General features: G+C 39.2%; 1 protein-coding gene across 1 annotated transcript in view; it reads left to right on the top strand.

Annotated features, from left to right (window-relative positions):
• LOC122799724 (neuropeptide Y receptor type 6-like) overlaps positions 1-22,500 on the top strand; it is a 604,927-nt gene that overhangs the window by 208,429 nt on the left and 373,998 nt on the right. The window lies entirely within an intron of this gene.

Raw genomic sequence — 22,500 nt, 5'->3', positions numbered from 1 at the left:
GGGCTTTATCAATTTTTGTGCAGTGTTATCGCCAATGTGATTTGAGGATATCCTGTACAAATTTCATCTGTTTCTCTTCCCTACTGTTTCTTGCAAGAGGCATTTGTTATTTTTTATTTTTCTATATTTGTTTAGTGGGGTACTGCACAGAACTCATAGGACAATATGCAGTATAGCCCTGGTATGACAGCTGGGAAAAATAATTCCTTTACCTTCCTACAGTCTCATTAGGGTTTGATATCTCACTGTCTTTGCGTACCTTGATTCCATTAGGCTGCTCTTTACACCATTGTATGTACCCATAAAATGCTTTATTATTAGATCGTACTCTGTTATTGAAATTTAACTTGTACTTCCTTTTAGCTTTCCTTTAATGTGCCTGACTTTCCTGTTATATGCTTTATTGCTATTAATATTTTTTCTCTACAGGCAATTCTTTCATCTTTTCTCCAACTTAGAATTTGAGTGTGTGTGTGTGTGTGTGTGTGTGTGTGTGTGTGTGTGTGTGTGTGTGTGTGTGCGCGCGCACGCCTGTGTGTGCCTGTGTGTGTATGTGTGTCTGTGGGTGTCTCTGTGTGCTTATATGTGTGTGTGTGTGTGTGTGTGTGTGTGTGTGTGTGTGTGTGTGTGGGTGTGCATGTGCATATGTGTGTGTGTGTGTGTGTGTGTGTGTGTGTGTGTGTGTGTGTGTGTGTGTGTGTGTGTGTGTGTGTGTGTGTGTGTGTGTGTGTGTGTGTGAGTGTATGTGCATGTTTGTGTGTGTGTGTGTGTGTGTGTGTGTGTGTGTGTGTGTGTGTGTGTGTGTGTGTGTGTGTGTGTGTGTGTGTGTGTGTGCGGGCGAGTGTGTGTGTGCATGTGTGTGTGAGTGTATGTGCGTTTCTCTGTGTGTTCATATGTGTCTGTGTGCATGTATGTGTGTTCTATGAGGGAATATAAGAGACAGAGAAAGCTAGTGTGGTGAAACTGCAAGAACATGTTATCACCTCTTCAAACATGATCTATAAGCAGGAAAATGTCTCCAAACCAAAGGTCTGGCAAGGGCATAAAAAAAATCAAAAAATCAGCAATACAAAAATAAAGAAATAATAGAACTCTGTATCACAATTAATATTTAGTAGGAGTCCTGGAGCATTTTGTGAAACCTTCCTCTCACCAACTTCCACTTACAATATGCACAAAAGTTTGAACAAACAGAAATGGAACCCATTTTGCCACTTTCCTGCATTGTAGGAGCTGTCAAGTTGAATAGAAGCATGCATGAATGTTGAGATAGTCAACACTGCTAGTGCAGCACTACATTATAGGAGCTGTCAGGTTGACTGGAAACCTGTATGAATGCTGACGTATTCAACACTGCTAGTGCAGCACTACATTGTAGGAGCTGTCAGGTTGTCTGGAAACATATATGACTTTTGATGTATTGAACACTGCTAGAGCAGCACTACATTGTAGGAGCTGTCAGGTTGACTGGAAACATATGAATGCTGATGTATTCAACACTGCTAGTGCAGCACTACATTGTAGGAGCTGTCAGGCTGACTAGAAACATATGAATGCTGACGTATTCAACACTGCTAGTGCAGCACTACATTGTAGGAGCTGTCAGGTTGACTGGAAACCTGTATGAATGCTGACGTATTCAACACTGCTAGTGCAGCACTACATTGTAGGAGCTGTCAGGTTGTCTGGAAACATATATGACTTTTGATGTATTGAACACTGCTAGAGCAGCACTACATTGTAGGAGCTGTCAGGTTGACTAGAAACATATGAATGCTGATGTATTCAACACTGCTAGTGCAGCACTACATTGTAGGAGCTGTCAGGTTGACTGGAAACCTGTATGAATGTTGATGTATTCAACACTGCTAGTGCAGCACTACATTGTAGGAGCTGTCAGGTTGACTAGAAACATATGAATGTTGACATATTCAACACTGCTAGTACAGCACTACATTGTAGGAGCTGTCAGGTTGACTGGAAACATATATGAATGTTGACGTATTCAACACTGCTAGTGCAGCACTACATTGTAGGAGCTGTCAGGTTGAGTGGAAACATATATGAATGTTGACGTATTTAACACTGCTAGTGCAGCACTACATTGTAGGAGCTGTCAGGTTGTGTGGAAACATATATGAATGTTGACGTATTTAACACTGCTAGTGCAGCACTACATTGTAGGAGCTGTCAGGTTGACTGGAAACATATATGAATGTTGACGTATTTAACACTGCTAGTGCAGCACTACATTGTAGGAGCTGTCAGGTTGACTGGAAACATATATGAATGTTGACGTATTCAACACTGCCACTGCAGCACTACCATGCCTGTGCAAATAAATTAGTCTACAGCCAAATGATCAAATGCTCATTGTGGTGGTTAAACTGGTTATTTTTTATTATTAGAAATAAAAAAGTATGCTTATAATGTTAATGACTGTTCATTTCAGTACATACATGAAGTAACATGAGTCATCTGTGTTGAGTTTAATTCAAAATACTTTGTTTCAGACAGATGGACATTGCAGAATATTGGCAGCTGGTTGTGGGTTCCTTTGCAAATATGAGTCATGGACAGGCTTACAAACTACTCCATTATAATGTGATGTGAGCCATATGTGTGGGAAATGAATGAGAGAAAAGGAGGGAATTATGTTTGCAATTTACCTTCTGATTTTCCTGCTTAGGCAAAATATTATTCTGCTATTTCTTCCTTATTGGAAATTTAGCTAATAATAGAAAAGAATGCACATAGTTTAAAGAGGGACTTCCAAAATCTTGAAATAAACTGTGTATAAAATTCTCATAATGCTATATGCTGAAAAGACTAGCCATTGATCTTTAAAACCTCAAATTTGAAAACATTTCAGGCATAGCCATGCTGATCCACTGATCAAAAGATTTAGAATGCGATTCCTCTGTAAACTGAATTTAAAAACTGACTAAACAGATGTAAGGAATTGTAAGGCACTGAGGCATTACCATGTTTTCAGTCTCCTCTTATAGAGCACAAAGAATAAAGAGATTTAAAGAGACTAAGATGCTACAGGTTTAGTCTTTCCTTCCAAGTACACATTACAACATATTCTGCTAGTGGGGATACAGACCTAGGAACAGTAAGAACCTCTTGCTATGACCATTCTGTTTAATAGTCCTTAATAACAGAAACAAGGGCTTGTTTATGTTGGTCTGTACACAGCAGAGAACATAACATGTAACTACATGCTCTAAGTTCCAAACTATGCAGATCACAAGTAACATAAATGGGTCCAGATATTGTAAAGTACTTTGGTCTCCATTGGGCTTTCCCAAATCCAGTCTAATTTACAAACTGCAACCACTTAAAGGCATATCTCTCAACTGTCCAGATTTTCACAGAATGTCCAGATTGTTTTCTGTCCTTGTAAAATTTGTGGTTTTCTGGCAAATCTTTGAAGACTGAAGTCATTAAATAATGAATTAAAATTGAGTTTAACATTTCATATAATTCAGAAAATGCATGCTAACTCACATCCTGTTATTCTAGCAACTTTCTAAGTCTAAAAAAATTTATATTTAAAATCCATCCCTATTCTGGGGACTTTGTCCCATCATTATTATAGGCTCTGTCCAGACGTCTTGCACTAAGAAGTTGAGACGTATGCTTAAAAGGTGCTGAGCTCTTAACCAAACTGTATAAGTTTCACTCAGGAATTTGAAATATAAGTGGGAAAAAACTCTCCTAGCAATTATGATACCCAGGCCTTAACCAGCATTAAAAAAGTATTTTTCACGTGTTTGAGTCATGTTCTCCAAGTTTGCCTCCAGAGCATGAAGCATACGCAGGAGATGAATATCCAAACACCATGCTGCTCAGGGCTCGGCTTTGATCTTCTTCCAAGCAGAAACTGCTGACATTGTGGAATTTAACTCGTACATCCACATTGACTGGATCAGAAAGCACTAGCACTTTCCATTGAAGGACAATAAATTCACTGGAACAGTTACGTTCACTTAACATGATCTACATGTCAAGAATTTGTTTCCAATGCTGTGGAAAACAAGTATATGGTGAAACCATAATAGCTTTGAATAACTTGTGTTAATTATGAGAAACATTTTTTTAAAGCTTTGTTACTTCTTCCCCTAGTGTTTTCTGTCAATCACTTTTGCAAGTTCTACTCTTAAATTACGTTGATATAGAATTAATTTTTTTCTGGCATGATATGACAAATGTTAACTCATATACAGAGTACAGAAAAAGAAAAGAAAAAATGTTTTCTGACAGGGAACAAATTATATGTGCATATTCTGTTTTCAATGTTGGAATGAGTGCTTGTTTATACTTGGGTAGTGGAATCAATGTACACAATGCAGACACGGTGTGTGTCACAGCGTCATTGGTAAACAGTATATATGCAGATGTTTTAATTCACATCTTAGTGTGATGTGTTAACTTTTTATTGACAAATTGCATATATTCATTTCTTTTTTCATTATTTAAACACTAGATAACAGATTAGTAACATGAGAAATAGCCTGCGGCAATAACTGCTGATTTTTTTATTTATACAATTTGTATAATTAAACGTATGTGCCACATGATGCTAGCTTCATCTTTGCTTTGCTGGTTAAGCCTTGTGCTGTTTAACTACTTGCGGTGAGCTGGCATTTCTTCCTTAGCATCCTAGTTAGGCATCACTAAGCATTTTCCAGGGTGTCAGATATCAAATTAGTGAATACACTGGATACGTTTAGAGGAGGATTATCAAAAAAACTGTCCAAATAATAAGACTGAAGACAGAGCAAATGTTTGTCAGCTCAGTGAAAGAGGACAGGATTAGAGTAAGACTGCAGTGGGTAGTACCAGGGACAATACTTTTCATTGTCATTTTAAGTGACATTGCGGTCATTTTAGAAGGGAAAGTATGCCATTTTACAGATGACAATGTTGATGTTAAATGTGCTATAGAAAGAATGAGGAAAGGCTTGTTAGGACCAGAGGAATGGCCTAAATTTAATGAATAATAACAGCATTTATAGTCTTGGAAAACTGTTGGGACTTGTTAGAAATATTTATATACCTTACAGAAATGCACACATGGTATGTTATCTTTCTTAAACAGATGCATGAAAACAAAGTGAGAGTGCAAAGTGTGTGGCCAAGATGAAATACTTCAGCAATTGGATGGAATATGAATGCAGTAGCCCTCTTAAACAGTTAGTATGTTTAAAAATGTGATAACTTCCAGACAATAAAGACCAGACATAAGTTGCATACTAAGAATGGTAGGAAAACTAAAATCGTTTTTTTATAAAATGCATCGGGGAATGGGTAGACATGGGTAGATATGGGTAGATATGGGTAGACATGGGTAGACATGGGTAGACATGGGTAGACATGGGTAGATATGGGTAGACATGGGTAGATATGGGTAGACATGGGTAGATATGGGTAGACTCAGTGGGCCAAGTATTGCTTGTTTACTATCAGATTTTGTGGTTTTATAATGACTACAGCATATCCACTTCTCAGCAAATATCCCAGTCACGATTTCATGTGGAATACTGGGTGTCCACAGACTCCATGTTCTTTTGCCTTTTAACTCACAGATACTTCAGGATTTAAGAGTTACACTCCTTGATGCTAGCACCTTCTAAAACTGCATCCTGGATAATTTCCACAACGCCTCTGCCAGAAATTAATGTAAATTTTCTCTAAAGTGAAAGTACAAAAAACAAAGTATTAATGATGCAAATCGTTAGGTCATTTGATGGCAACAGGCAACTTCACTGAAAAGCAAATGTTCAACCAGAGTTTGCTCAAAAGGAAAATGTGAGATTAGCTGACTAACCGTTGGACAATTTACGTGCTCAAATATAGGTTTGCTGAACTTTTCTGTAAGGAAGCAAGGTATACTTAACTATCCCTGTTTTCTGTACTGCAAAGCTCATAGCCCACAATGAAATCTTCAAGGACAGTGCAGGAATCACTTCCTGTACAAATAAACATATTCTCCCTTTTCAAGCTTGAGCAGCTTCGCAAATGGAATAACTAAATAGGGAACCAGTGCATCCCAAGTTCTGCTCATTGTCCTTTCTGCAATATTCCCAGTCCAAGGTTGTGTGATCCCATAGGTGACCACACGTGCAGCTGTCTATATACAAAGAGAAGTATTCCTTTTTTCACCAAGGTTATACAACCTTGGGGTCAGTGAGAAAAATTAAGGAGGAAGCCAAACTATCTTGATCTCTGTTTACCATATGCTGTCTGTCTGAGATTGCATGAAGTTGGATGTTAGTATAGAACAACTGACTGCACAGGTGGAAGTGTTTTGTCTTTATCTGAAGGTATGCAATCTCAGAGTGAGAATAATTTAATGGGGGGAGTACATAGCCTTCCTCATGGGGAATGTTGGGGCTTGGCTCTTGAAAAATTATACTTAGAACTTAATTTGCTTTTTTATTTCTAAGTTAATTATTTTGTATTTCATTTCAGTTTTTCAGTATTTTGCTTATAGCCTTTTAGTATTCAGGATTTGAAACTTTAGTGAAATTGCCTAGAAATATCCTTCTCACTTTCTCAAACACACACACACACACACGCACACACGCACGCACGAACGCACACACACACACACACACACGCATGCACGCACGCACGCACGCACGCACGCACGCACACACACACACACACACACACACACACGCACGCACACACGCACACACGCACACACGCACACACACACACACACACACACACACCATATATAGACCTAGATAAAGCAGATGAATGAAAGCACATGTCCTAATAAAAGTACCATAGGTTCATAGATGTTTACTATTACTTTGATCCCAAGGGCCTTTTTAAGCCTAGCCATGCATCCCAAATCTCTGACAAGTTCAGGTACCCTTAATAAGTGTAAGCAGGGCCTGGGAGATGAACCATTTACAGGTTACCTGTGTCCATTAGAGACATAGATGCTAAACCAGGGACGAATTTCTGGTTTCCCATCCAATTGTCCAAGCTGCACTTGAATTGGGTTAGGGAGGAACTCTGCTTCACAAGGATGGGAATTTGTTCCATAGGCGGGGTAGTCCCTGGGATACATACCTATCTTTCCAGCAAGTCCTATTTATAGCACAGGCAAGTCACTATAATGGGTAATTCTGGTGCTATTTGTTTTGTGGATATACAGGAGGTCCATCAGAGTGGGGTTTGACAATGCCCTGTATGCCAGACATAGATCTTCCCTCAAAAGCCTGTAGGAGACAGAATACTGGAATAGGGCCTTGAGGTGGTCTGCATAGGACATTTTACTTATGTCCTGTATTCTTTTAGTGAGGAACCTCTGTAGACATTCCAATTGTCGGATATACCTGGTTAGGTATATACCAAAGGGGGGAATTGTACTCAATGATAGGTCTGATGAATGCCGAATACAATGGAACAATGACTTCCTTGGACTTAGATGCCATACCTTGGTTTATAAGTTGCACAACATAGAATGATTTCCTCACCATTGTAAACATGTGATGGTCAAAGGCTAGGTTACTATCTATGTGTGTCCCTTAGTCCCTGATTACTGGGCCAACTCTAAGGATTGTGTTGTCAATGTGATAGGTACCAGGGATGGATGAATTCCCAAAGGATCCTATTATGCATTTCTTGGCATTTAGTTTTAGTCCATGGCTCTGATACCAGTTGTTTGTCTGTGTCAGCCCCTCCTGGTGACATTTTTGTTAGTGTGAGATTGAACGACAGCTCCTAATTTGCAATCATCTGCAAATGTAGTCAGCCATAGACCACTGACATTGGCCTTGACTTCTGGGAAGTAAATGCCAAAAAGGAGCGGTCCAAGGACTGATACCTGAGGGACTGCACTTGTGACTGACCTCTTTGTAGAGGTGGATTCCCCAGTTTTAACTTCCTCGTTCCTGTCTGTTAGCCAGTTGGCTATCCACTGGATGACATTTGTATTTGTACCTAACTGCTTGAGTTTGTCAACAATGTCCGAGTGGGGTATTATGTCAAATGCCTTGGCGAAGTCAAGGTAGGCAATGTGAATGATTTTGCCCTCATCCATTGCTTTGGCGACCTTCTCAAAGAAGTCCACCAGATTGAGTAGGCATGATCTGCCCTTGACTTAACCAAAATGGGTTGGGTCCAGTGTCTGGAGGTTTACTATATCTCTACTGATCATCTCCATGATAATTCTTTCCATGGCTTTACCTATAAGACTAGTAAGACTTATGGGTCTGTAGTTTCCAGGGTCTGTAGATGGCACACCTTTGTGCAGAGGGTTGACTGTTGCCTTTTTTCATTCATGAGGCATGAAGCCTGTTTGGAGACTGCAGTTTAATAGTAATTCCAGAGGCCCTGATAGACCTTGGATCAAAACCAGGAAATGACCAGCAGATGGGACCAGATATTTATTGTATGTTTTCTGTGTCACCAAGTTATATTGACTTTTCTTACATCATCAAAATGTTACTTTAACTGTTCCATCAATTAACCAGAAATAATTAACTTAATAATTAATAAAAACTGATGAAATAACAAGTTTCTTCAATTTAATACTTAAATAAGGACAACCCACGAAACCTCTCCAAAGTATTAAGCAACTCCCAAAAAGGAAAAAAAAAACATATACATGCACAAAAATAGTTTTAATAATCACCACGTATTGCAAAACTAAATAAAAAATATAAATCCAGGGGTTTTGTTTTGCTATCAGTAAGTGGGAGGTGAGGGGTAACTACCTTAAATGGAAGAGATTAGTATCTTGCAGATCTTGATTGAATTTGAGGCGAGATCAAATCCAGGAAATGACCAGCAGATGGGTCCAGTAACAGCAGCATTACAGACATTGTAACCAGCTATGGTGGTGAAGTGAGATCCAAGTCCTGGGATGATGTACTCAGTTTACACACCTGCATCTCGATCATTACTTATTTTCATGAGATTTGGATAGTAACTGAAAGGATGAGATCACTGTTCCAAGTGGTGGAAATGAAATTCTTTCACTGGGTTCCCAGACTGTTCCTAACAATCCAGTAGGGTTTTAGAGTAGAGTCAATGCTTGTCTGAATAGAAAATGTTAGCTGAGGGGGGTTTGGATGCCTGTATTACAGGCAAAATTAGAATAATGAAGGACAAGTAGCTATGTTAGGACCTTGTGTGCCTTTCATAGTGGTGATATCTACAATGATAAGGTGAGTTTGAAATAAACATGTTATGAACTTAGACAGATGCCTGGTGTCAGAGCCATGGTCTCAAGCTCAATGCCAAAAAGTACATTGTCATCCCTTTTGGTAAAAACTCTGTAATCTGTACCCATAAACTACCACATAGGCGGCAGTCTACTTAACGCCGAATGTATGATAAGAGGCCTTGGGACCCAGGTGGACAGTAGTCTCTCCTTTGATAATCACATCACCACAGTAGTCAGGAAATCCTTCTATGTGGCACACCTCATCACGAAAGGGTTCTCATCCAGGAAAAAAGAGGTCATTGTTCCCCTCTACTCATCAATCATTAGACCCATTATAGAGTACAATGCCCCTTTTGGAATGTACCTCACAAGACATCTGCAAAAGCTGGAAAGGCCGCAGAAGTACTTCACAAAGAGGATTACCGGCCTCAAACAGATGCCCTATGCTGACCGTCTCAAAAAACTCCAGCTTTAATCAGTAGCATATCACCTACTCCAAGTTGATCTCTGCCTAACATATAAAGCTATGTTAAACCCAGAGCTGTTGGACATGCTACACCTAAAGAAATCCCAATCCATCTGAGCTACATGCTCTAGAGACCTAAACATTGTCACCACAATAAACAGAACATGCTAGAGGGATAGATTCCTGTCCTAGAGACTTCCCATCTATGTCAAGCAGAGTTCCTCATTAGCACTCTTCAAGAAAAATCTTGATGAGTGGATGGGAAATAGGAAATTCACTGCGGGGCTCACTTCTGTGGCTCTGCTCGACAGTGGCACAGGAAAATAACTTTCTTGGGTAGCGAAGGCCAGGGAACCTTGTTGGCTAGGCTTACTTAGGCCCTTGGGCTCATAGCCTAGTACCTACCTATTAACCTATGAACCTATGTTTTGTTGTATAAAGCTTTCAGTTTGGTGATAGTATTGCAGGCTGCCGCGGTGATGCAGTGGTTAACATTGTCACCTCACAGCAAGAGGTTCTCCCGTTCGATTCTAGGCTGGAGCACCTTGCGTGGAGTCTGCATGTCCTCCCCATGGTCAAGTGACATTTAAAGACATGCAGGGAGGTGTGTGCATGAATGGTGTGCCTTCTTTGAAGGTTGGGCATTAGGCTGGCAACTCGGCACTGTACAAATCCACTGCCAATCATGAGCGGACCAGAGTTCCGCTGTGCCGACCCCTAACCAGGAAAAGCCGAAAGACTTTTTTATTGCATGTAAGGGTGACATTAATATTGGCTTCCTGTTATGCTTAGAAAAGCTGATGGTCATTTTAGAGTATGGGAGAGTAGACTGAATAGTTTTCCACAAACAATATTTCTTTCGATGCTGGCCCCAATAAAGGATGTCCCTCCTGTTGTTCCCCTTTTTACAGAAAACTGGTATATGTCCAAACTTCCACTTGTTAAATGGCAAAAAAAAAAAGGAATTCCACATGTTTAAAGGCCAAATTTATTATAACACAAAATAAAATAACACATAAGAACCTGGATTTTAGTTCACCAAGCAGCAAACTGTTATCCATTACCTCTGGGGGACTCCTCGGTTGCCAAGCAAAGAAAACATGAAACTGGTAATCAAAAAAGCGCACACTTTTCCACAAACAGTATTTCTTTCGATGTGGCCCCAATAAAGGCTGTCCCTCCTGTTGTTCCCCTATGTAGCGAAAACTTGTATATGTCCAAACTTCTGCTTGTTAAATGGCCAAAAAAACAAGGAATTCCACGAGTGTTATTTTATTTTGTGTTATAATAAATTTGGCCTTTAAACTCGTGGAATTCCTTGTTTTTTTGAGGCTTTTGACCTGGGGAGGAAGTGTCTGGCTACTTGGAGCTGTGAAGGTGTGAATGCCAAATAACTGAAGGTTTATCTTAACAGTGTTGCTTCTTATGGGTGAAGAGTTAGGAATGCAGACTCTGTCAGTAGCTGCTTGCTTAGTTCATGCCAATATTCATTTACAGATAGTGTAAATCAGACAGTTTAATATGTCGGCAGTTTTAGTAAGTGGCTCTTTAGAACAACGCCACTTGATTAAGGATGTTATGTGAGTGGGCCTTTTGTTGATATATATATATATATATATATATATATATATATATATATATATATATATATGTGTGTGTGTGTGTGTGTGTGTGTGTATATATATATATATATATATATATATATATATATATAGAGAGAGAGAGAGAGAGAGTGGGGCACAGTTCTGTGCAATGCTTATTAAAAAAAAAAATCAGTGTGATCTGCAAGGGGGAGGAGGGCTGTCTTACATGCCAACACCTAAAATGTTATAGGTGAATATCTTGTTCATGGTTGGTGGTGCATTCCTGTCAATTGTACAGATTTTTGGGGGAGGGGAGGTCGCGGAATGTAGATTTTGCCACCTACTTTGGTCTGTTGCTGTTCTAGATATTTGAGTGAAGTAAAAAAAAAAAAATGTAACAAGCATTTCAGATCCTGTCAAACTGGTACTCCTGTCAACCTTCTAAGTTTGTAGGAGTAATATTTGAAATTCTCCCCATATTGAGCCTGTGTCCTCCCATTACCTATAGCTTTGTCCAGTTTCTTAAGAAGTTGAAAGGTATATGGTGGGTTAAATCCTTTAGATTGTTCATCTGTTGTTGTGGTGGTCTGAGGAGGGGAGACCATGGTTGTCAGGACAGTAGTTTCCATAGTCATTCACTGGCAATGTTCACTATGCATGCGCATTTGCAGTGAAACCTTTTGGTAGGCTTCATTTGTTAGTGAGGTTGGGGGGAGTTCTAGTATAAAATTAATAGATTACCATTGTGATTGCAGTTAGCTATTTTGTAAATGGGTAAGGTATGCCCTTTTTCAGCAGAGGGCGGGGAGAAAAGCAGTAAATGTGTCCGGTATACTTTGGGATGGGAACCAGGTAGGGGAGCTTATTTCTTTTATTTTTCATTTTGATTACTGGGAAAAGTGGGGCAGAGTCCGACTGAACACATGCCCCTTTTTCAGGGGAGGCCCGGAGAGAAAAGCTCCTCAAATACATACAGTGTGTTACAAAATACAAGGTCATATTATAGTTGTACAGAATACATACATTATTGAAGCAATTAGAACTTCTCAAGGTATTATGTCTAACTGTAGAGATGTTTTCACGTAAGGTCAGTGGTTTAGGGCAGAGGGACTCAAGCAGTGTCTGAAGTGTTGAGGATATGCAGTTATTCCAACACTTAGTGGCTTTAATGTTGGGGTTGCTTGGTAGGGGCTCGCTCCACCATTTCAGGGTATATGTTCAGTAACATGGTACTATACAGTGTTAATTGGGGAGGTCTCAGGTACCGCCATGTGGCCTGGCTCTTCCTCAGTGTGCTTTGTATGGAGGGGAGGGGGCAGGCATGCCATTTACCTCAAAACTATATAAGATCTGGAGCTTAGCATTACAGTTTTAGAATGTTTTAATAAAATCATGGGTCCCTGGCATATTGTTATAGTTTGAAGTTGAAAAATAAATATAGGCATTTGTTCAGACTTCATTGGAAAGTTCATACCTCGCAACAGTATGGATTTTCATAGAATGTCCTTGGCTTTGGGGTTGATATGGCTGGGGTTGAAAGGCCAAATATGGGATGTCCTTAAACCTTTTGGTAGTGGCATTATATTGCATTTCATTTCTGCTTGGAGGATGTGGTAGTGATGACATCTAGCAGCAACTCCATTTCCTTTAGAAGGCGTGCTAATTCAGGGCCTTTTATTCCAGCAGTGGTTTCATCTATGAGAATATTCTTTCTAATGGAGTCAGTCATAGTTTGTAAGATCAGTAGCAGGGGTTCTTCAGTTGCAGTGCTGTGCAGTAGTGTGCTTCTTAGCTACCCAAGGGTTTGCAGGGTGTCCGGGCTTTTAGTTGTCCTTTCATCTGTTCCTGTATACAGTTTTGGCTTTGGCCAAATCACTGGAGTATTCATATGGACACTTAATGTACAGGCTGCATGCCCATCAGAGTCGGGTTGGTGCAGACCCTCTATTTGAGATGACGGACAGATGTTTTCGAACTGTTATCCTTCAGAGGATCCCTGTTGGCACAAAACAAGTTTGGTGGAATAGCACAGCATTGTTTCATGGATACATAGGTCTTATGTTTCACTTTTAAGTTGGGTAGGAATGATTATGGTTTGCTATATCCTCTAATCTGTTGGAGGTTTGGTAATGTTATGGGGTGTTATGTTAGGTAAAGCCTCTCTTTAATTATGGATGCTGTCCAGGCTCCGTGATCTCTGGTACTGCCAAAGGTATGGAATGGTTTACATTTTCATTACACTGACTGTTTCTCTTTCCACTACCAAGATCAGGAACACTGCTGCTATAATGTGGAACAAATGGGTATAAGGTGGAACCCTCTATGCATTTTAGAGGATTTACTTTTCTCTTTTCTTTGCAGATGGTGTTCTGATGGGTGTTCCAGTTGCTGTGGTGCTCGCAGATGACAGAAACAGCGGTGAGCAATGAGGTCACGCATGGGGGAGCACAACGTGGGCAGCAGTTGCTGACTTGAAAGAAGTAGATTTCAAAGGTGATGGATTCTGCTGGAATGGCACTCAATGAGGTTACGGGTAACGTTATTTTATTTAGCGTTTAATAAGGCATGTCCATGCTGATCGGGTTCGGGGTAGGTGGGGGAGTCACAACAATTGTAAGATCATAGGAAATTACTAGGATTAGGGCTCTAGAGCCCTTATAGGCTAGCCAAGTACAGCCCTTATGTCCACATGTAGTACTTACTGTTCCTATCCAAGAAGGACATGGGTGGACCCTTGCTGTGAATTTATGGTTACCTATTTAGTTGTCCAGTTGTCGCAGAGCCTGGTGAGTCAGGTGGAAAACAGGAGAGCATAATTGGGGAAGACATGTGGGAAGCAGGTGCAGCAGTTGAGGCATGCTGTCGCAGGGGATGTGCCCACCACAGGGCCAGCACGGGATGTGGTGCAGATGTGAAGTGCAGATTGGGTATCAGCCAATGGTCTGATGGAGGTGGATTCAAAGTGTGATGGATGCTGCTGGGGGGTGGTGGTGTTACTGCCGCTGGAGTGGTGCACAGTGAGGTTGCAGGTAATCCTACTTTATTCATTAAGGCACACCAGAATATGGTTTGGAAATATCTTGGACAGGTGGCACTGAGGTATTTCAGGGGCAGGGTGAAGCAGGTTGGGGCCTGTTTATGGGGAATTTGTGGTTGTCCACAGATGTGGTGTAGTCACAATATTGTGATGTAGGGACGAATTCTGTGGGAATGGTAGTTGAGTTTTATGTGGCAAGGCTAGGCATGTAGGTTGCTCAATGGCCAGTGCTACTGTGGGAGTTTAACACTGTTTTCTATTGAATTCACTAGCAGTTGGCAGTTCTTAAGACTAGGGTTATGTGTATGTAGGTGATGTTCTTCCAAGAAAGGCATTGTTTTAGGTTGCTAGGGGATGCAGGTCATGATTGTTTGATTTACTGGGGGCGTAATAAAAAAAAATTCTAGGGGTGCGGTATCAGGACAAGGGCAGATTAAGGTTGTCACGGAGCTCAGGCTTTTGAATTTTGCATATTTTGGGAATTGGTTTTGGTGTGTTGGCTGGCAGGTTGGAAGGATGTTTGGAGGGGGGTATACAGGAGGGAAGGACATTAGAAAGGATGTTACTGTTTGGAGTTAATCTGTCTGGTTTAGTAGAAATTTGGGGGAAAATGGTTATTATGGAGTAGTGAATTCATTAAGAGGGTGGTGCATTGGTCGGTAAATGTTGTGTTGGTCATCAGATTTATTTTTGTAATCATAGTCAGAGGGTCTAGTTGAATTATTGAATAAATCAGTTGGAAAAGGAAATCTCATTTGGGCGTTATTATTTCCTGTTCGGTGGTACACTTGTCAGGTTATGACCTGGGAATACTTACAGATATACCATTGGTAGTTAGGATAAATGAGAATGTGGTTGATTCTTAGAGGTTTTACAATGTTATGGGTATTACTGTGGTGTTGGAGAGGGCTCATTGGTTTGATTTCACTTGCTTAGGCAATTGGGTACATTGAATGACAGGGATTCAACATTGGTTCAGAGGGGATGGAGTATGCCAAATGATGTCTGGCTTCAACCTTTAATGTATGGTTAGATTTATTTTTTAAGGTTTTGTTGGAAGTCTTGGTATGAAGGAGGGCGAATAGCCGACTCAGGATGGTGGACAGAAAAGAGGGTCAGGCTGGTGCTGGAGGTTCATTTCAATGAACTGGGAAATGCAAGTGAGCAGTTGGACTCTGCTTGATAAGTAAAGTAAGCGAGCAGAGGTGAGGACGCTGCTTACTTGGTCAGGGTGAGCAGGGTCATGCTGCCCTAAATTAACATTTATATGGCTGTTTATACTGGATCAGTTAATGAAAATATTAGTTGGTCAATAAAGTTATATTTATGAAATTCAATAAATGTCGTCAAATGTCATTTGATGTAATGTGTGTTTATTAAAGGGACCGGGACAAAAGTTAGGCGATTCAAACCACATAATTATATACATATGCAGAATCTCAGTCCAGCAAAGTAAAGTTGTGTGAAAGTAATGTTTGCTCTGTTATAAATACGGTCACAGCAGTAAAGTAATCTGTTAAAAGATTCATACTTCCCATAGACTTTGTCACTTTATTGTAATCCTAACACTGACTTTTTTCATTCACCAGTCACACTCGGAAATCTCCAAATAAAGACATGTATGTTGAAGAAACAAACCATTCTTGCCAAATCAGTACTTTATTTCCTTATTATTTTATTTATTTTATTTTACAATTGTTTATCGGGAAAGTCCGACTGGACACAGGTCCCTTTTCAGTGTAGGACCGGGGAGAAAACTCCAAGGAATGCACATAAAAGTAAAAAATGCAGCATACAGTTATAAAAGATACAGAAGTAAAAATGTTGTTGTTGTTGCTGTGTCTTTTGGCTTTTCCCAGTTAGGGGTCGCCACAGCGGAACTCCGGTCCGTTAATGATTGGCAGTAGATTTTTACGTGCCAAGTTACCAGTATAGAAGGGAAATTCCTAAGAACAGAATAATGATTACAATAAATGATCTACATAAAACTTTGACATTGGTTCTGATAAGATCTTTATATATATGGTGTAGCCATATGTATGACAGGATTCAGAGGAGTTATACCTTATGCACATATAATGACTGATTTCTGATTGACTGTTTCTATGTGGAAAAACATTTTAAAGGTTAAAAACAAATATCAACATTGTTGTTACAGCAAAAATTCAATTTGTAATTCAGAAAACAGTAATAAAATATCAATAAGAGGTAGCTACTGTAATTCTAGGTGTACTAGAAACTAACCAGGGGAGGAGCACGAGCAGAGCCACATTTCAGTTGTGTGTCTGTAGTAGCTTTTTAAATTGTACTATAGAGGAATTGGAGGTAACTATGGTTGGTACTTCATAATTATATCATTCCCTTTTAACCATGTATGCACAGTCACTAATGACACCAAAGTAAGTTATTTTCTCACTGATCACTAATCATTTCTAATGCTGTTATGTTTTTCATTTAAAAATGACAGCTTTGCAGTATTCACTAATGCCTTTGTTCTGTGTCCACTTTATAATTAAAACAAAACATTTATTGAACTGAACTCACTAATTTTACATTGTTTTGAACTATTTCATATTAATTTGCAATATTTGTATTATTTTTTTTCTTATTTAAAAAGGCTGCAGTTTCCCAAGTCATTTGCCACCTAAGTCCAGAAATCATAAGTTAAAATGTTAAATTTTTTCATGTAAGTTCAGGGCCATTTCCATGTTTTATATGCAAATTATGTTTTCCTCTATGATTCAAAGTAATGCACAAATGTGTATGGGCACTTATGCATGTATTTAGGGCTTGGCTACTCATGCACGTGGACTCTGGTTCACTTAAACACACTGCAAAAAGCGGATGAGCCCTCAGCAGTCCCCAGCATGCCACATGAAGGCGCAGATAGCCTGCACATAAATAGGGCTTGACTACTCATGAATGAAGCCTCTGCTTCACTTAAATTCACAGCAGAAAGTGGAAGAGTCTGCAGTAGTCCTCGGCCTGCTACCATGCTCAAAGCTGGCTATATTTACAAAAGGCAAAATGGAGTCATATGCATGTGAGTTTGCACAATGAAGTATAATCCCAGCCTATCTTATATCATCTGGCACACCTTATCACCACAAAGCACTCATCAATTGCTAAGCGTTAGTACCACTCAACTGTACAGATTTTTGCAGAATGTCCAGATTTTTGCCTGATATTTTTGGTCCATTTTTCATAAAATTGTGGCTTTCTGGCAAATTAGTGGCAAATCATTAAAGATTGAGGTTAAAAAATAATGACAGACATTTGAGTTTTAGACTTCATACCTTTTAAAAAATTCATGCTAATGCAAAACCTGTTATTCTATCAACTTTCTAAGTTTGTAGGAGCAATATTTAAAAATTGACCCTATTTGCACCTCTTTTTTCATAGCTTTGTCCAGATTTCTTACAGTAAGAGGTTGAGAGGTTTAAGTGCTCATACATACATGAATATTTATTTCTGCAAAACATTAACAATTTGATGGATGATGCAGTCCTACTATTTGTAACTTGTATTAAAGGAAATATTGGCTCAGTATGAGAATCCAGATATTAATAAATATTTAAATAAACATGTAAAGAACAAGTCCAGCAGTGAATGAAATGCCTTGCATGATATTAGTAGTTATATCAGTAATGTTATAGAAAGAGAGGTGAAATACAGGTACACAACAATTGTCATATCTTTTGTATCTAGCTGCCCCTGGGATTCAGTACAAGACCCAGCAGAGAAGCAGAATTACAAAATTAGTTGAAGATGCTGGTAACCATGAATTAGTGCAGTGTTCTTGCATTTAACTGATTTATTTCTGCATTTATTTATTTGTCTGTATTCATTTTCAAAGACAGACCACCGATCTCTATAGACCTTTTTCAGACTCAGCCTGGGAGTGGTGCCTGGTTAAGTGACCTGCTCAGAGTCTCACAGTTAGGCAATGGAGGCATTTCATTACTGTGCATAAGGAAGTATTTATAAAGGATGGCAACTGAAGGCCTACATTCCTTTCACTACAATAATGCAACCAAATGTAAAAGGTATGTCAATGCATAAATGCAGTATGTTATCTTTAACTGATTTGGTTAGATACTTAAGCTTAAGTGTAATTATTTATAAGGGTGGTTTTGCAAACAAATGCATATCAGGCACAAATATGAGATGTAATTGTCATTTATGTTAATATAGTAGAATACAAAATGTAAACTCCAGCAAGACTTGAAAGCGACACATTCATTCTTAGTTATTCAAACACAATTTCCTCAAAACAGCATACTAAACAACTAAGAAAACAAAAAACTGCTGCCACAAAACTGTACTTTAATCAATTTGAGCGCTTTCATTCTAAAACATATAGCAGTTCTATATGTTATAGAATGAAAGTGCTTAAACTTGATTAAAGTACAGTTTTGTGGCTTTCTATGTGGCATTTTTTTGTTTTCATTCTTAGTTAAGTACTTCCCATATCATTCATTCCAAGTATTCATAAGCACTGCCCGTATCATCAATTGTAAGTATTCATAAACACTTTCTATATCATCGATCCCAAGTATTCATAAGCACTTCCCATATCATTGCTTCTATGCATGCACAAGCTCTTCCCATATCTTTGTTTCCATGTATACATAAGCATTTCCCATTTTATTGTTTCCATGAATACATAAGTATGCCCTGTACATTATGTTTTAGATCAATAAAGATTTAAAAAATAAAATTGTTTTGAATCCTGTATAACATTATGTTTAAATTTATTGCATGTATTTTTCCTTTTTCTATAGCCTCCCCCCTTTTTGTCTCTTTTTCTTATTTTAATTATGCATTCCATTGTCCTTCTTTATTTTCGTTCTCACCCATTTCTGTCCATTTTTTAGATTCAAATTCCTCAGGAACAGCCCAGGCACATACTTCCCATGTTAAGGAGTGTTCACTCTCTGCCCGACTAGAGATGTCTTCACATGGTCAGGGCAGTGGCACTGGCCCTGTGGGCACCCTGGCACATGGAAGCCTGGTAAGCCTGTCTGAATGGAGTTTTCAAGACTTGTTTGAGGATGTGGCAGGCAGGTAATGGACAGATGACTTCAGCCAATCGAACAATCTCTTCATCAGGTAGAAGACTTACTGCCATGGTTAGTGCCAGCCACCATGATTATACAAGCCCCTGCCTCCTCAGCATCGGGATCTTCCAATGCAACAACATCTGGCACTGGAAATGTCCAAGGCCTTGTGAACTGGAGAGTCATGTTGGTCACCACTCATGTTCTCCCCTTTCTTCCATTCATTAACATCTGTCCTAGACCCTTTAACCTACTTCCCACCCATACTATCCTGTTATAAAAAAAGAAAAAAAATTGAAAAAACAGGGGTGTCAGTCATCCACCAAAACCACAGTATCCCTCCTCCCTACTTATTCCATCACCACCATCTTGATGTGTTCCTTCTGTGTTTTCCTCTTCGTGTGTCTCCCCTTTTTCTATCTTTCCTATCTCCCCCTTCCCATTTTTTAAAGCAATTAACAGGTGTCCACATAAGGATACCACGGCTTATATAAGACATAACAAATACAACAAACCCATTTATTTTTTTTAGATATTAAGAATAAAAGGGCAGTTCGTCACTTGCCTTAAGACTTTCAAGTGTGACTGAGCACAGCCATGTGCATTGATAATATCTGAATGCATATGACTCACTGAACCAGTAGTTTAATAACTGTGCTCTGAAATCAAATCTGGAAATCTAAGAGACTGATGCTGTGCGTGCGCGCGCACACGCGTGTGTGTGTGTGTGTCTCTGTCTGTCTGTGTGTGTGTGTCTGTGTGTGTGTGTGTGTGTGTGTGTGTGTGTGTGTGTGTGTGTGTGTGTGTGTGTGTGTGTGTGTGTGTGTGTGTGTGTGTGTGTGTGTGTGTGTGTGTGTGTGTGTGTGTGTGTGTGTGTGTGTGTGTGTGTGTGTGTGCGTGCGTGTGTGTGTCTGTGTGTGTGTGTGTGTGTGTGTATATGTGTGTGTCAGTGTGTGTGTGTGTGTGTGTGTGTGTGTGTGTGTGTGTGTGTGTGTGTGTGTGTGTGTATGTCTGTGTTCAGATTGTGAGTGCTAAGTACATTTAGATTTGGGTTTAATCAGATGCCAAAATGGATGTAGGAATGTTAACCCATTTTAAGTAAGCTGAAGGTGATTAATAAATATTTATAAATGGTATAAATGCTTTGATAAGAGATATATTTTGTTGCTCTTAAGTTTTTTGTTTAATAGGTACAGATAAATGTTGCTTCTCTGAAAGGGCTTCAACTTCCTTGTTCCAATAGCAGACGTTTTTCCCCTCGGGTTCTTCGGCTTTGCACGGTGAATGTACTTCATGATATATAAATTAATTGCTGTTTTATTGGAATTTAAGCCAAGGGATCTACAAGCACACATACAGCTCTGTTAAAAAATGGTAATGCATATAGTTAATTGAAGATAGATCAAAAACAGCATTTTTGCAGGGGGCAAGCCCCCTCCACAGCAGCCATTAGGTATTCCTGAGATAGCTATATCTATAAGTATATAAATCTGAGGTCACACAACTCTGGGGATAAAAACATTTTTTGCCCCCACTGTTTCATGATCTCGATCTATTCAGGAGACAGTTTTAACGAAACATGGACATTTCAAAGCCATTTACTATTTTTATTCCACAGAAACACTGCTTGAACAAATGCAAGACTCCAGAGCTAGGTCGTCAGACTCGGAGTTATGGGTAGAAATAATGAGTAGGCCAGATGTAGTTTTAGTGACTAACAAGTTGTATACTTTGCAAAAGTTTCTAATCTCATGGGAAGTAACTCTTCATATTTTAGTCAACAAAGGACTCAGATCATTAACTGAGGGCTATCTAAGTGTGTTTTATTTGTACATCATGCAATAGTTAGTGTTCTGTAAACATTTCTGTTAAAAACTTGCTACCTAAGGCAAGTAACATTAACGGAAAGTAGTACTGTTTTTCTTTGCCATTAAGTGATGGAGTTATGGGGGAGATTAACAACATATTCTTATTAACACAGAAAAGCTGAAAGACACAAAAACAACAACATTTGTAGATATGTCATACACATTTTAGTAAAATGGAGTGCAAATTCAAAAGCATTTCCATAGATAATTAAGATGAAGTATTACTTTCCAAATGTTATGTCTTCATACCGATTATATGATCTTATCAACTCTTAATGCTCTAAATTGATAAGGTTAGGAATAAGGAAAGCTATCCTGTCCACCAGAGGGACATGACCGTTCTTATAACTGGCATTTGGAATTGGAATTGATCTTTAATAATAACAAGACATTTGATCTTGCCAGAGCTTAAGGATAATGAAGGTTAACAACTTGTTTCTGGATTGAGAGGAATAAAATGTATGACCATTTAGTTAAACCAAAGAAAGATGGTGCTCACATTATTCATTTTATTGCCTTCTCAGAAGATTGCATCCAGTCCAAATACTTTTATATGTTCTGATTGGATAGTAGAAGTCAGGAATAGACAGTGCTAAGCTTCTTGTGTAAGCTTAATTATATTACTTTCATTAAAATAAGATTTGGCTTTGCTAGAGGAAACAGATATCAAAATTGAAAAAAATGTTCTGAACAAATGAAAGGCTGTAATACAATGCATCAGTTATGCCTGCTGACAGTTTGTTACTCTTGGTGAATAAGATTTAAATATGAATTACATATATAAGCCTGTAATCACAGTCAAGAATTTAATAAACAAATACGATCTTTAAATAATACATATTTCAATCTTTTGGCATAGCTGGATGAGGCCCTGACTAAAGTCCAAGTGACCCAAGCTCAACTATCAACTTGAGTATTTGATGGAGCTGTTAGGGAAGGATGACATAATGGTTAAGGTGTTTACCTTAAAGACACTAGGTGCAGGGCTTGATTCTCACATGGGGTAACTGGCTAGGCTTCAAATGGCCCAAAAGGGCAGTTAGCCTAGTACTAATCTATGAACCTTTGAACCTCTGGGCATGCATATCCTGAAAGTGGAGGGGCTGTGCTGATGTGGGGCATGTTACCCAACAAGCTCAGGTGGGAGCCAGAGCTTCGGACAATCGTTGTGCTGGGTAGGTGGGGTGGTTGAGGAGGTGTGGCTGCCCTAGTCAAAGCTGCACCTGTTTTCCTGCACACCCTACATGTGCAATATTAGTACACTGTAGAGGCAGACAAAGGAAAATCCCT

Source organism: Protopterus annectens, chromosome 4.part0, assembly GCF_019279795.1.
Source record: "Protopterus annectens isolate FY-2018-M chromosome 4.part0, PAN1.0, whole genome shotgun sequence".
Classification (NCBI taxonomy): domain Eukaryota; kingdom Metazoa; phylum Chordata; order Ceratodontiformes; family Protopteridae; genus Protopterus; species Protopterus annectens.
Note: the sequence above shows the minus strand (reverse complement) of the source record. Positions and strands in the feature narration are given on the sequence as shown.